Source organism: Anomaloglossus baeobatrachus, chromosome 8, assembly GCF_048569485.1.
Source record: "Anomaloglossus baeobatrachus isolate aAnoBae1 chromosome 8, aAnoBae1.hap1, whole genome shotgun sequence".
NCBI classification, from domain to species: Eukaryota; Metazoa; Chordata; class Amphibia; order Anura; family Aromobatidae; genus Anomaloglossus; species Anomaloglossus baeobatrachus.
This window is the reverse complement of record NC_134360.1, coordinates 171,371,920-171,389,062: the sequence shown is the minus strand read 5'-3', so window position 1 is coordinate 171,389,062 and position 17,143 is coordinate 171,371,920. Positions and strand designations below refer to the sequence as shown.

Below are 17,143 nucleotides of genomic sequence, written 5' to 3'. Positions count from 1 at the left end.
CAGCCTATGGCTGAGAGGCACTAGCTGTATAAGCATTCTCCGCTTATGGGAGGTGCCTTGCCAATGTAGTTTATCCTTAGAGATGTATGGCTAGTTGCCAGGTCACTTGTGCTGTTGCTGCTATATTGCTATATGCTGTATTTCTAACACCAGTCTTTGTTCTACTACTTAACATATCTGCTGCTGGACTTATCCGTACCAGCTGTATCTGCCTTACCAATGCTGCATCTATCCATACCAGCCATGCCTGCCACATTGGCCGTCCCGGCTTCATCTGTTATATCAGAGACTGTTATTATCTATACCTCTAGGGCCAACTTTTGCAGCACCGATTGTCTGTGAGTGGCACCAGGTTCCTACTGGCAGCTCAGTCCATCCTCATCATCAGAGGCTCTGGTGAAAGCCTGGTGGGCGCCATAGTCATGCACCTCAGATGTACTGCGTACTGTGGCCCAGTGGGTCCACTCCTCGCTTGCACCACAAGAATTACAATAGTTATTGTTGAGCCGCTGAGTGTGAAGCAAATATTGTTCCCTGTCTTTAACAGATGAACAGATGTGAGTTTCTGCAGTTCTTCCTGTGGCAAAAAGCAGCAAGAGGCAGAAGCCTTGTCATTGGACCATGTGCTGTTTCATAACTTCAACCACACCTATTGTTGGACTTGCTTGGTTTCGCTTTGGCTGTCATCAACAGCAATTACGTCAGTGAATCCTTTATTGTGGTAAATTAAATTTTTCAGTTTCTGGAAATGGTGAAAGAAGGGGAAAGGTTTAGTCTCTGACCTTAACACTTGTTATCAGAGTTGGTGGTGCTTGGTTGTTGGGTGAAGCATGTCCAGAGTGTATGGTCGCTAAAGTCTATTTTCAGATAGAGGTTTTCCTGGGGGAATTAGCCCCTTGGGCTCATACTGTATTTAGACATTTACACTAAGTACACTAAGGAGATAAAATAAAATCAATACTTAGATCAATATAAATAGGATCAATATTGCTAGTATTCTAAAAGCAGCATAGACAACAGACCTGGGACAATCAACTCTGGGTTAAGTATGTAAGTGTTAGTACGCAGTGACAGACCAGGAGCTTGCTATGGTTTCTAGAATGTAATCTAATGATTTAACGCATACTTCATGAGTGCAGGAGTTTGTGTTTCGAGCACCTCTATACTTTTTGGAGCCCAGTGAGCCAAGTCAATAGATGATAAGACTTTATACTGAGAGTCCAGGGTACACATCCCATTCAGGTGTGCCACCTTTATCCCAATAATAACTTGCATATCCTTCTTGTTTGTTGTTTTTATATCTTTGTATTATTTGAGTTCACATTATTGTGGTAGCCTGAAGTCTTCCAAGCACAGACTTGAGGTTTTACTTGACAGGATAACAAATGACATGAGCTAAGGAGGACACCTTCCCAAATATGTGGGTTTACAAACTGAGATTGTGTTTAAGAGGGTGATTAGATAAGTTATACATCACTCTTTACAGCCAAAACGTTCCTTCTTTAATTATGTCATATTATTAATGGTCAGTCAAGACAATGGTAAAATCTGAAGGTTTTGGTCATCAAAGCTGATGTTGGCTTGGTTAATAATGGCTGTAGTTGGTTTCAAATGAAAGGTGTGCCATATCGCCACTGGAGTATAGATTTTGAAAAGTGATTGTTTATAAAGTTTTGCAATATGCATATTACTATATACTTTTACCTTTGCTTTATTTTAATTCAGTTAATATTACATAGTTATATAGCTACATAGGTTGAAAAAAGACTTCGGTCCATCTACTTCCACCTTACTCGACCAATTCTACATTTTGTCACTAAATAATTTATAACCAATAATGTTGTATGTACTGAGGAAATCATCCAGCCCTTTTTTAAAAGTTGTTATAGTGTCTGCCATTACTACCTCTTGTGGTAGGGCATTCCACAGTCTGACTGCTCTAACTGTAAAGAACCATTGCGTATTTAGCTGCCAGAATTGCTTTTCTTCCACTCACAGTGGGTGCCCCCTTTTCCTTAGTATTATCTTTGCTTATAGTATAGTATAGTATTGCTTCTGGAACTTTATTATAAGACTGTTATGTGGAACAGTATCAAATGTCTTTTCAAAGTCCAAATAAATCACATCAGCTGTATTACCAATATCTAGATTTGCACTTACCTCTTCTTGGAAATCCAACATATTGGTTAGACACGACTCATCTTTCATGAATCCATGCTGTCCGTCAGTTATTATTTTATTCTCTCTAATATATCGTTGCATGTCATTTCTTAAAATGCCCTCAAAAACCTTGCACACCACTGATGTCAAACTTACCAGATGGTAGTTGCCTGGATCCACCCTCTTACCTTTCTTAAATATTGGTACCATGTCAACCATTCTCCAATCCTGAGGTACCAACTCTGTTGCAAGAGAGTCTAAAAAGATCATCATATACAGTGGTCTGTCAATTACTGAGCTCAATTCCCTCAATATCTGTGGATGTATGCCATGTGGTCTGGGGAATTTGTCTATATTTAATTTACTGAGGTGCAGGTATACTTCTTCTTGTGTTAAATTATTTATATCAGAGGGTCTTTGATTTTTGTCTTGTTGCATGATTCCTGGAACAGTCAGTTCCTTGGTGAACACTGATGAAAAGTGCATGTTTATTATTCTCAGCCTTTGCTTTGATCACTGTAATTATCCTGCTATAATCTTTTATAGGGCCATTACCATCCAATGTTCCTTTAATGTGAACTCTTATGACAAGCCCACACTGTTGCCTGTACATGTCAACTGATCTGATCAGCCGACGTGAGCAGCTAATAGCCATCGGAGATCCAACCGAACCTGTTATCTAGTTAGATAGCGCTGTCAAACACTAACAGTGCACTATTACATGCCCTGACTGGGATCGCGCCATTACATGTCCCTATCTATGGCCCTGTGATGCCATCACTGGGTGCAAATGTGTTGTCATGACAGCCAGAGGTCAGCTAATGACCCCTGTTGCTATCATGACGAAGTTCCTGTGAATGCCAGCAGAGTGCCAGCAGTCACAAGAGATTAGCGTTTATGCTGTTCTGAGGGATGCTGAAGCATCATTCTGATCAACATAAGAGATCGGACAGTACAGACTTCAAGTCCACTAAGGGGACTAATAAAATCAATAAAAAATGAAAAGAAAATTTTTTAAAAACATGAAAATAAGCCTTTAAAAGTTCAAATCACCCCCCCCCCTTTTGCTGCATTGAAAATAAAACAATAATGAAAAAAAAATTAGAAATGCCCTATCTATCAACATCTAAAATCAATTAATCTCATTGGGAAAAAGTGTGGTGAGAAAAAAAATGAAAACTCCAAAATTACATTTTTTGGTCGCCGTAGCATTGCAATAAAATGCAATAACAAGCGATCAAAACGTCGTATATACCCAAAAATAGTATCATTAAAAACGTCAGCTCAAGACGCAAAAAATAAGCCATCAGATCCCGAACAATGACAACACTAAAGGCCACTTTACACACAACGACATCGCTAGCAAGATATCGTTGGGATCAAGGAATTTGTGACGCACATACGGCCTCGTTAGTGACGTCGTTGCGTGTGACACCTACGAGCGACCGCTAACGATCACAAATACTCACTAAATCGTTGATCGTTGACACGTCGTTCATTTCCCAAATATCATTGCTGGTGCTGGACGCAGGTTGTTGGTCGTTCCTGAGGCAGCACACATCGCTACGTTTGACACCCCGGGAACGACGAACAACAGCGTTCCTGCGTCCCCCGGCAACGAGATGGGCGTGTCATTAATGCGGCTGGTCTCCGCCCCTCCGCTTCTATTGGCGGGCTGCTGTGTGATGTCGCTGTGATGGCGCACAAACCTCCCCCTTAAAAGAGAGGTTGTTCGCCGCCCACAGTGACTTCGCTAGGAAGGTAAGTATGTCTGACGCGTCCTAGCAATTTTGTCCACAACAGGCAGCGATTTGCCCGTGACGCACAAAAGATATTTTTTTGCCACTTAGATAAAAGTAGAACTATACATGTTTGGTATCTACAAACTTTTACTCAATTGGGGAATCATATTGCCAGTTTAACCATATAGTGGACATAGTAAATAAAAAAATCCCAAAAGCAGTGCGGAATTGCACTTTTTTTTGCAATTTGACAGCGCTTTAATTGTTTTTCCCGTTTTCCAGTACAATATGGGGCAGAATAAATGGTGTTATTTAAAAGTTCAACTTGTCTTGCAAAAGACAAGCCTTCATGTGGCTATAATGACGGGAAGAAAAACGTTATGGCTCTTGGAAGAAAGGGAGGGAAAAAAATAAAAACAAAAAATTGCCTGGGGGTGAGAAGGTTAAAACTAACTTGTTTTATTTGTGTATTTTTCTTCAGAAATTAATAGTGTATCTGAAAATATGAAACTTTGCTTAAAAGAGAAATCTGCTTCTTCACCATCCTAAACTGATCATTCATTCTTAAAACTCCTAATTCCTGGGTATAATCTTTTTTAATTGGTAAGAAAGGAGATATCAGTTGGTATTTATAAAATTCTATGGAGATTTGTTGTTTCAGCTGAACTTGCAGCACAATCTCTGTGTCTTCATTTAAATGCTCCTTCCTCCTACCTTGCCCCATCTCCATTAACTGTTATGAGCATGAACTGTCATCCATTATCTCAGTAAGGCCTCTTTCACAAGTCAGTGATTCTGGTACGTATGTGGCAGTTTTTATACATACCAGAATCACAGACATACACAGACCCATTAAAATCAATGGCTCTGTGCACACATCAATGATTTTTCACTGACCGTGTCTCCGTGCAGTGTACACGCTTGTCCGTGATTTCCGCACGGAGACATGTCAATTTTTTTTCAGGCATCACTGATGCCCCATGGACCACACTATCGTGTGATCCATGAAACACATACCAGAAAAACACGTACATTGAAAATAAAAAGCTTTTTAAACTCACCTTCTCCAGCGCTGCTGTCTCCGGACGCTGCTCTCTGCTACTTCCAAGCTGGCTCATTATTCTCATGCATATGCATTTATTCATTGCACAGCCGATCCGGACGTAGCAGCAGCGGGGAGACAGCGGCCGCCGGGCACAGCATCCAGGAGACTTTAGCACCATGGACAGCAGGAGCGGGATCATGTGAGTTTATCTCCATGTGCTATCACGGATCACGGATCACTGATCACGGATAGCTCATGTAGAACCAACGTGTGCTGTGAATCGGAGGGACATATGCGTTTTTAACACATCAGTGAAAATTGTCTGTGTTTTTCACTGACGTGTGAAATAGGCCTAATGGGAAGCCTGCCTCTACTGAACACAGATTTTCTCGGGTATATTACAAAGTATCCTATTTTACTATTAATTTATGAAATAAAAAATAAAACGTCGGTTAAGTCTTAAACAATTCACTTTTCGATGACAAATTTCTTTTAGTCACTTCTTGCTTATAAAGGGGTCGAGTACAAAAATAGATATATGCTAATAAATGACTATGTACGAAGGTTCCTTCATCTCAGGCGCATCTAAGGTGAACATTCCACATTCACAAATATTAAGGCTTTGAAGGTGTATCGTTTTAACAGCGGGTTGTTAAGAAAGGCTGAAGAATTGTAGACAAATATTAGAGAAGTACAACGCATTAGCTTTGAGCTACCTATAATTTACACAGCACTTTTTGATGTTCACGTAAGTTGCTTCAGTCGTTATCTTGGGAGATCAATTCTCAATCCCATGTAAAGGTGATGAAAAGAAAACTAAAAATAGAGACTGGCGTTTATTAGCTGCTCTGTAAAAGGTGTTTCTGTGCTTCAGAGCAAAGCTTGGAAAAACCGATTCAGTATAAACAAGGATTTCTGCTGCTGCACCATCTGTGGTCAAGATAGTTTGGGAATTTCTTGTAGAATGCTTGTGTTTTATCATTTTTCCTAGAAACCACAAATTGCGCAATTTCATGGTATTTGTATGAGGGGCTTATCCCACTCTTGTTATTGTTATTGGTGTAGGGATTGTGAATTAAAATGACCTCCATGGCTAGAAGTGTGGCCACCTGTATACAACTTCTTGGTAGTAATTGGGCGCACTTACAGCGCTGGTTTTGGTGGGCATTACTCTCCTTCTCCAAGACATATACTATATATGCAAGTTCAACTGAGACTATGAGCAGTTCTTCACAGCAGATATTCATAAGATGCTATGAAGCACTTGACTTTATGGGAAGAGCAAAGACAGGCATTTTGCCTAAAGTATTATTAGCAAGGGGGGGCATTGAATCTGTTAAAACCTTCTAATAGCAGAAGATTAATCGCTGATTGCAATTCATTCCAATGTTGGTACTTTAGTGTTGGCTCCTTCTCTCAGTCCCTTACATTACATATGGCTCTCTTATATAGGATGCAAAAATGTAGCTCTCTTAAAGGGTTTTTAGAACTTAAAGCAGGAAATATATTGGAACTCATGTTGTCCTCATATGGAACATTAACTACAAACATACAGTGAAAGCTATGCTACTTTAAGGAACTTCACAATCTTATCCATGCAAAGTGGATATCTAATTGATCCATGATGCCTAGTTTCAATATATCTCTTACCTGCTCTTATAGTATATAGAGTGAACCATAATGAGAACTTTGAAAGTGATTTGCTAGATTTTTCTAGACAATGTTAATTGAAATAAAAACTCTGTGGGTTTTTATTATGTAATATTGCTACATTTATGATTGGACCTGCTCCCGTGACACCTGCTTCCATCACCAGACATCGTCATACTTACTGTAAGCCTGGTGCTAGTAATAAAAGACATCAAGGTCAATATCCCTGGAAGGCGCAGGCACTGTCCAGCTAGGGGTACTTATTTGGCTGGGATATATGGTTCTGCCCATATAAAATGGGTGTGTGCTGTCTTGCTGTTTCCTGCTGATTGTATCCCTTGGTTCTGTCCTTTCTGTTCCTGATCAGGCTACTTGACTATCCTGTCTTGGGCACATTTCTTCAGCCAGAAGCTTCTCCGTGGACACAACCCAGTAGGCCCAGTTGTAAGCATAGATCCTTGTAAAGGAGTTATACGGTGAGGGTTGGAATCTCTTTGGGATATACTACCACCAAATCTATCTAAGGTAACGGCAGGCTCGGACTGGACCACCGGAGGACAGGAGAATCCTTCGGTGTGCCCCTTTGCAGTAATACATCACTTACCCCTCAACATAATCTGTAGTTGGCACAATACACTTGTTTCACTACGTACAGACAAAGGAGGCATCTCATCATTCATTTTACAAACTAACCAGTAGATTATTATATAGAAACATAGGTAAATTTGTAAATGTAATATTTCCATGTAGTTGATCAGTGGGCCCCCCAGGGTTATCTACTGGTGGGCCCTTGCCACCCCAGTCTAAGGGGGGCTTTACACATTGCGACATCGCTTCCAAAAAATATCGTCGGGGTCACATCGTTAGTGACGCACATCCGGCGCCGGTAACGACCTTGCAACGTGTAAATCCTAGATGCTCCGATAAACGATCGCAAAAGCGTCGAAAATCAGTGATCTGTGTAGTGTCGTTCATTTTCATAATGTCTGGTCAACTGCAGGTACGATGTTGTTTGTCATTCCTGCAGCTCCACACATCGCTGTGTGTAAACCCGCAGGAGCGACAAACATCTCCTTACCTGCGTCCCAATGGCAGTGCGGAAGGGAGAAGGTGGGCGGGATGTTATGTCCCGCTCATCTCCGCCCCTCCGTTTCTATTGGCCGGCTGATTAGTGACGTCGCGGTGACATCGCTGTGACGCCGAACGCACCCCTCCCTTGAAGGAGGGATATTTCGGCAGTCACAGCGACGTCGCCGATCAGGTATGTGCGTGTGAAGCTACCGTAGCGATAATGTTCGCTACGGCAGCAATCACCACATATCGCATGTGTGACGGGGGCGGGTACTATCGCGCTCGGCATCGCTAGCTGATGCTAGCGATGTTGCAATGTGTAAAGTACCCCTAACACTAGGTAACGGCCTGATACAGACTTTACAAATATGTTGTGTGGTATGTGATCCTTCGGAACAGATCTCAACACATCAGCGACCAGATAGATATCTAGTGTCCTATGTTTACATATATAAACAAATGGTGTGGTCCTGGAGGACAAGGTTTCTAAAATCCGATCCTTGGGGACAGAAAAATTGATCAATTTGTATTAGGGTACTTTCACACTCGCGTTGGACGGCTTCCGTTGCTATCCGCAGCCTTGAGGAATTACGGTAACTGTTGCAGGAAACCGTTATATTCCTCATAGACTTCTATTAGCTACGGATAGCAACGGATGGTCTTGCATTGCATCCGCCCCGCGGCGCAACAGTTGTTTTAACGCTGACCGTCAGTGACCGTCGGGCGAATGGAATGCTGCATGTAGCGTTTTTCTGCACTTCGCGGAGTGTCAAAAAAACGCAACCTGCAGGATTCCGTCGGCGTCTGTTGTTTTTATAATGGACGCCTATGGTGGCGGATTCCGTTAGAATCCGTCATTTGACGGATTCCGTTAAAGCATCCGTCTTTACACAACTGCGCATGCTCAGATGTGTAAAGTCAAGGAAAAAAAAACTATAACGGATCGCGTTATTTTGTACGATCCGTAGCATCCGTTGTGCCACTATATGCAACGCATCCGTTGCATGCGTCACACAACGCAATGCTACGGATCCCGTCCAACGCAAGTGTGAAACTAGCCTGAGATATTAAAGTTGGATTCTGAGCTTATACAGTGATACATGCAACAAGTTGTTTTTTCTATTCTTTGATGCTTTCATAGATCCTTAAGACGTTAGGGTTCCTCAAAAATGTGTACTTTGCACTGAAAGTTAGTAAGAAGAATCTCAAAAAGGCATAAAATCAGAATCCAATACAGCAGAGAACATTTCATTACCACCTAAAAATTTAAACCATAAAAATTCAATTGTTTCAGTGTTTCACTTCAATCTAAAAAGTTAAAAATAAAAAACTTAATTTACATATATATGGCGACATGTATTTGTGAGTGTTTTGTGTTGTTCAGGGACAAGCAGGTCAGGATGCTCATTAAAAATGAATCAGGAGTTCCTTCCCTGATTGGTTTTTCATGTGTAATTGGGAACAGACAAATCTGTGCAGAATCTGTAAGAGAATGATAGCATTGCTATTACAATGAATGTTATATGGAAGCATTTAATGAAGAGTAGATTTACCAGCGATATTAAGGAGAAGTGTTAAGATGCAATTTAACGGTATGAAGGTATCATCTGCAGAATACAAGGCTCATACTAACTGGACATTATACAATTAATGAAAGGAAAATTTAGGAAAGGATTATACTGTATAAAATACATTTACATCAAGGTTTTAATTCCCCGATAACTTCCATTATCATTAGCTCGGAAACCAGAGGCTAAACCTTTCTCATTCAATAGATCAAGCTGTTATAACCTTGAAGAAAGAGAAAATAGTGATAGTGATAGTTAATTATTAAAAAAAACAAAACCCTGAAATACATTTTTTTATATTCATGCTCTTTGATTCCCTTCACTCAATATATTTATACAGCTGGTGAAATAAGTATTGAACACTCATTTTCTAGATAAATATATTTCTAAAGGTGGTAATGAAATTAATTTCTCACCATCTGAGCATCGGGGTGCTCGGGAATGTTCAATACTTGAGCAAGTATCTCTGGTGCTCAAGAGCCATATGCGAGTCTATTGAATGCATATTTCGTGACGGATTTTTAGCCACTAAACATGCAAGGATTGCCTACCAATTACGGTAGTAGCCATTTTGACTATTGGCATTACAGTGATTGTCCGACCGCATTGCGTCATTGGATCTACAGTATATAAGACCCAGTGTCACACCGCTCGGCTCATTCTACCCTTGAAAAAAGTGTAGGGAGAGCAGCTGGAGAATGGATAGCATATTAGAGGGATTATTTCCTTGCAGTTCTTGCTGCTGCAACATAAAAAAAACTATTTTATTTTCTAAAAGAAACCAAGGAAAAAATTGTGAAAACATACCCTGCTGTAACTAAATAAAAGCATAGTGCATACAACCATAGGGTACTTAGTAAACACTGTTTTTGATAAAAAAAAAACCCATAAAACTATCCCATCAATGACAAGGTGTACCCAGTTAGGATAGTACCTCCACTCTCTAATATTAAAACCTTACTATGGGTCTAAAATAGACCTCAATGTGACTAAGGGCGGCTTTGCACACTACGACATTGCAGGTGCGATGTCGGGGGGGGTCAAATCAAAAGTGACGCACATCTGGCGTCACTTGCGATGTCGTAGTGTGTAAATCCTAGATGATAAGATGAACGAGCGCAAAAGCGTCGTTATCGTATCATCGGTGCCGCGACAGGTACGATGTAGTTCCTCGTTCCTGCGGCAGCACACATCGCTGCGTGTTAAGCCGCAGGAACGAGTAACATCTCTTTACCTGCCGCCAGCGGCTATACGGAATTAAGGAGGTGGGCGGGATGTTTACATCCTGCTCATCTCCGCCCCTCCGCCGCCATTGGCCGCCTGCCATGTGACGTCGCTGTGACGCCACATGACCCGCCCCCTTAGGAAGGAGGCGGGTCGCCGGCCAGAGCGACGGTCGCAGGACAGGTGAGTGCATGTGAAGCTGGCGTAGCGACAATTATCGCTATGCCAGCTATCACAAGATATCGTACCTGCGACAGGGGCGGGGACTATCGCGTCCGACATTGCAGAATTGGCTTGCGATGTCGCAACGTGCAAAGCCCGCCTATGGGCTATGCTTTTATTTAGTTACAGCAATGTAAGTTTTCACAATTTTCCCCTTGGTTTCTCTTTGTCTCATGGCCAGTGTGAACATGACCTCACAAGCTCCATGTATACCATCTCATACTCCAGCTCACTTTTTTGTTTTTTTGTAGTTTTTTTGTATTCAGTACAAATAGGGTGTGGCTCTCCCTCTTAGGCCTCTGACACACATCCGTGAAAATGCACACACGTGTGTTACGGTCCGTTTTTCGGGTCTGTGTCCCATTTTTGTGTCTGTTTTTATGGTCCGTGTGGCATCTGTGTGACCGGCGTATGCTAGCCATGTGTGCGTGTGTAATGCCTGTGTGTGCGTGAGATTTGAAACTGACGTGTGAATGTGTTTTCCGTGTGACATGTCCGTGTGTGATGTAAAATGTCGTTGATGCATACCCGCAGACAGCAGACAGAGTCGCGCGCTGAGAATGAACTCGGGTGAACTTCACCCGACTTCATTGTCATACCGCGGCTCTGTCTGTGTCGCATACTGATTAGCGGTCACCCATGCAGGACTCACCAGTGACCGCTAATCCCCTGAGTGACTGCAGTGAGCAGCGCGATTAGCGCTGTCGTCACTCAGGCTACCCGCAGCTAGCTAGATCCTCCCCCCCGAGACCGCAACTCAACTGTGACTTCATCGCTGTCACTCGGGTGACTTGCTGTCACAGTTGGAGGATCCAGGGGTGGCCGCGAGTAACCTCAGTGACAGCACAGCTGATCGCGATACTTACATCAGTTGCTGCATGGAGCTGCCAGGAGCGGCGGGGTTCTTCTGCAGCTCCTGTCACCTTCATGTAGCAGAGCTTGAAGCGATGCGGGACCTCCGTGGATTACGCCAGACATGGATGGGTATTTGGGGCTTAATAAATTGGTGAACGAGGGTATTTGTTATTGTTTTTTTATTGAAAATAAAGGATTTTTCGTTGTGTGTGTTTATTTACTGTAACATACAGATTAATCATGGAAGGTATCTCGGGGAGACGCCGGACATGATTAATCTTTGACTTAGTGGCAGCTATGGGCTGCCATTAACTCTTTATTACCCCGACTGCCAACGCACCAGGGCAATTCGGGAAGAGTCGGGTAGAGTCCCAGAACTGTTGCATCTAATGGATGCGGCATTTCTGGGCGGCTGCTGGCTGATATTGTTAGGCTGGGGGGCTCCCCATAACGTGGAGCTCCCCATCCTGAGAATACCAGCCTTCAGCCGTGTGACTTTACCCTGGCTGGTATCAAAATGGGAGGGAACCGCATGTCGTTTTTTTTAATTATTTATTTATTTATTTTACTGCACAGTATAGACCCGCCCACCAGCAGCTGTGATTGGTTGCAGTGAGACAGCTGTCACTCAGCGTGGGGGCGTGTCTCACTGCAACCAATCATAGGTGCCGGTGGGCAGGGAAAGCAGGGAATACGAGATTGATTAATGAGCGGCCGGCTTTTTCAAAATAGTAAAAGCCGCCGGAGCAGTGTGAATGCCGTGCAGCGCCGCGCCAGTGATCGGTGATCGGTAAGTATGAGAGAGGGGGGAGACTGACCAACAGACAGAGAGAGGGACAGACAAGACAGAGAGAAACCGACCAACGGACTGAGGGAGATTGACCGACATAGACAGAAAAAGAAACAATAGCCGACATCACTACAAAAAAGCACAAAACGTACACGGATCATACAGAGGTGCATCCGTGTCACGTACTTGTGCGCACCAAACCATTGACTTTCATGGTGTCCGTGTGTGCGTGTTCCGTGCAGGAAACGGACATGCTGCCGTGAAAAACGGAAACACATACGGATCACGGACACGGACACACGGACATGATGAAAAACGCAAGTTTGACCACAAACATAGATTAACATTGGTGCACGTTTGTCCGTGTCTCCGGTATATACGGAAATGGACAAAACACGCACGTTTTTAATGGATGTGTGTCGGAGGCCTAAGTGAGCTAGGCATTTCATTCTGTGCATCCCCTGACTGTGTGTCCTGTTGGGACCCGGTAACTCTCGGCTCTTAGTCACATTGAGGCCTATTTTAGACCCATGGTAAGGTTTTAATATTAGAGAGTGTAGGTACTATCACAACTGGGTATGCCTTGTCGTTGGTGGGATAGCTTTATGCTTTTTGTTTTTATCAAAAACAGTGTTTACTAAGTACCCTATGTTTATATGCACTATGCTTTTATTTAGTTACAGCAGGGTATGTTTTCACAATTTGTCCCTTGCTTTTTCTTTGTCTTATGGCCAGTGTGAACATGAGCTCACAAGCTCCATGTATACTATCTCATACTCCGGCTCACTTTTTTGTTTTTATTTATTCTCTAATAGTACTGCTTATCTATCACAGCATTTAGTGTAGGGCAAGCTGCTGTAGGAGAGATAATAGTCTTACAGATCTTGCTGCTGCAACATAAAAAAATGTATTCTATTCTATAACAATAACGCTGTTAGCTGTGTTTAGTATTGGGCTAGATGCTGGAGAAGGGATAGTGTATTGGAGTCATCTAGGTAGGGAATATAACAATACAGTCCTTGATGCTGCAAAGAAAAACAATCTATTCTATTCTCTAATAATACTGCTCTTAGCAGCATTTAGCTACTGGAGAAGACATAGTGTATTAAATGCATGTAGGTAGGGATTATATTTTTATAGTCCTTTCTGCTGCAACATGCGGACATTGTGTTGCTTGTCCTAATGTGATGTGGACAAACACATTCTCTTCTTCTGACGGCACTCGTATTATGAATATTAGGAGTTATATCAACTGTACTATGACTTTTGTCATCTACTATGCCACGTGTCCATGCTCCCTGGTGTATATTGGCCTCACTTCGCATGAGCTGTGGGTACGCATCAGGGAGCATGTTCATGACATTAGTGCCACCAGGGACGTCACGGATCTATCTTTGTTAAAGACCCTTCCCTGTCATTTTAAGAGGTACCATGAGAGTGATCCCTCTGGCCTTAGAGTGCGGGGAATTTATGTCGTCTGTGGTGGAGCCAGAGGTGGTGATCTGAAGAAGAGGCTTGCCCAAATTGAGGCCCGTTGGATCATCACCCTTGACACCCTTAAGGTGGCTTTACACAATGCAACATTGCAAACGACATCGCTGTAACGTCACCGGTTTTGTGACGTAATAGCGACCTCCCCAGCGACATTGCAGTGTGTGAAACACATCAGCGACCTGGCCCCTGCTGTGAGGTTGCTGATCACTACACATCTCTCAGGGCCATTCTTTGGTCCTTTGTTTCCCGCTGTGCAGCATGATCGCTAGAAAGTTTCAGTGTGTAAAGGGGCCTTTACAGCGACTTCGTTAGCGACTTCCCTTTCAAAAAGCTCCTTTACAATGTCCCCAATGACTAGCTATGTCGTTCTGCAGGTCCGGATCGCTGTTGCGTCGTTGGCCAGGTCTGCCTGTTTGACAGCTCACCAGCGACTCACCAGAGACTTTGTAGCGATCACTGGCCAGGTTGGGATCGCTGGTGGGATCGCTAGAAAGTCTCAGTGTGTAAATGGGCCTTTACACCGAGAGGACTGAACGAGAATATCAGTTTTGTGCCATTTTTGTAGGGTATGCGCGGTTCCTTGTCTATCCTGACATCTCTGTGTTTATTGTTTTTAAATTAAGTGTTTGTATTTAATAGTATTTTATTGTTTCTTCACCAAGTGATCTTTTACTTGGTTTGAGGCCCCGGGTCTATAATTGCATTAGTATTGCTTTTTATTGTTCTGATGATGTATTTTCTTAATGACTCCTCTTTTAGATCATTACGCTGGATGCTATATTTTCTATCTTGATGAAAGTCTGTTGAGAGGTGGTGGAATAAGTTGGATAATTGAAGAATCCGAATTGGATATTTACCACTGTGATGATTCAACATCCTTTTTGACCTCCATCGAGTTCTTCCGGATGAAGAAATAGAAGATATGAGGCCTCATTTGGACTATGCATGATTTGATATTTTAGAATGCAATTACGTTTGTGTAAATTGATTTTGTCCTGCATATGTTCCCTTTCTTTTGGGTTGATAATATTCGTGAGTCTAGATACGTACACCAATTTTCTTTGTCCAATGGAGTTTTTAACTCCCTTGAGTGGGTCTTTCCATGTCGTGGAGGGTTATTTTTAATCCTTTAAACTGTTTATGCCCCTTATTTGTGCAGATGACCTTTATTCCTATATTGGTGGGTTCGATTCCTCTTAATATATATGCCTTGGTTCACACGCGCGGTTCTCCTGAGTAGTGCGTCCTCAGATCCGCGTGTGTTTGATACCAGTATTGCAGTTGATGGGACGGACCCCGATTTGCATGATATGGTTGCTTGCTCCTTTGGGCCCCTCTCCTTTTTGGAAGTGCTAAACATCACGGGCAGTTTTTACGACCCTGGGACACTGATAATGTCCTGTTGAGTTTTTATATCATCTTGCCTGTTATAGGATTTACTTTGGTCTAGAGACTGTTAAATGAATGTGTATGTCCCTGTCTGATTTTAATTGCTATGCAGCTTGAGACTGGGCAGGTAATTGTATGAGAGACTGATTGTGGATCTCTGGCTATATTGACCTATGGTGTATGATTGGCCTTGATTCCCCTCCCCCATTGTGCTCTTATCTTTCCTTTCTAGGTGCTATATTATCCCTAATAGGGATGTGGTAGGGAGATGGTTCAGACTTACAGTTTTTAATATACGGGGTTTGCGCCCCCATTTTGTAGATCCTTTTTGTTGGTACCCCCTGGTGCATGAGTGTGGCCCCTTGGGTTATTCCCTGTTGGGACCATACACGTGTGCGGGTGGTATTGCTATTCTTGGATGAGTCCTATTCTGGTCATTGTGGCCACTCTCATATATGTCCTCTTCTTTCCCTTTTTTATATGACTATTGCTAATTTGGGACGCTCTTACCCTTTTTGTGGATTCCTGGTCACTCCAGTAACTTCAATATGCATTACAATACCCTGACATGGAAACTCTTGTGTTGTTTTTCTGGGTGGTTGCGGCACCGCGGCACGCATGCGCGGTTCCCTTGGTGACGCGTCCTTGTGACCGCCCGTGCGCTCTGGAGGTGTCGCGACTTCCTGGATCAGGCACTTGTGGGCGTTCAGTGTACTGTGCACGTCAGGCCGGATATGAAGTCCTTGGCTGCCTGGGCAACGCGTCTCCGTGACTATGTGTGCGCACGGCCTCTGGGCACTTCCCCCTGTTTGTTTATATATGTTACACCGGAGATGACGCTTTTACCTTAGTTGCCCAGGCAACTTATCTAGGACATCACACATGCACACTGCTCCTGGGCATCTCTCCTCCCATGTCCGGGTATTCGCTCCTCCCTCCCTCACAGTCACACCTTGTTTACTGGGAACATGCAGGTATATAATTTCTGACTTCTCACATAGACCTGTGCCTCTCCATCTTGAAAAAGCTCTTGTACCATGCGAAACGCGCATTGCTGAATTCCAGGTTCCTCACTGGGGGGTCTTTTAAACTGAATGTTTAATTTTTAACCATCAAACTTCCAGGCAATTATCTGTTCAGCTATGGGGGATATATTGAAAGGTGGATATGTCTTGAGTTATTATACCATTGTATTTGGTCCCCTAGCTTTCCCTAGCTACATGATTTATTACAATCCTGGTTGTTCTTATACTTTCAGTTTTTTGTACTTTCACACTGACCCCCCCGGTCTCAGGATTCACCTGATTGAGATTTTAATACAGTGTATTACATTGTGATTGATCTATATATTGGACTTATGTATATCCTTAGTATCCTCTGAATAATCTTGGTGGTCTTCCTGAGACTATCCCTGTCTGTGTAACAATTCTGTATGTGTAACAATATCTACATCCCCCCAGATGATTCATTTTGGTGATGTCTTATCATGTTTTAATTGTCTATTGTGATTTTTTCATATCAATAAAATTTGTCTAGTTTTTTGCACATATATTCTTTGTTCTCTTGTTTATAAACATAAAAAATGTATTGTATTCTCTAATAATATCACTGTTAGCTACATTTAGTGTAGGGCTAGCAGCTGGATAAGGGCTAGTATATTACAAACATCTAGGGAGGGATTATATCCTTACAGTCATCGCTGCTGTAATGTAAAAAGTTTATTCTATTCTCTAATAATACCAGTATTAGCAGCATTTAGTGTAGTGCTTGCTGCTGGAGAAGGGATAGTGTATTAGAGGCATCTAGGTAAGGATTATAGCCTTATAGCCCTTGTTGCTGCAATGTAAAACCAAAAGCCCTTTTCAGCGCTAAATCTAACCTATTCTATTCTCTAATAATATTGTTCTATGTTGCATTTAGTGTAAGGAGAGTT

At 42.6% G+C, this 17,143-nt stretch overlaps 1 long non-coding RNA gene across 1 annotated transcript in view; it reads left to right on the top strand.

Moving 5' to 3' along the window:
* Positions 1–16,680, top strand: part of LOC142250121 (uncharacterized) — a 53,240-nt gene extending 36,560 nt beyond the window's left edge. The window contains exon 3 of the long non-coding RNA XR_012725115.1: positions 14,581–16,680. This is a non-coding gene — a long non-coding RNA (uncharacterized LOC142250121). The remainder of the gene's footprint in view (positions 1–14,580) is intronic.
* The last annotated feature ends 463 nt before the right edge of the window (positions 16,681–17,143 follow it).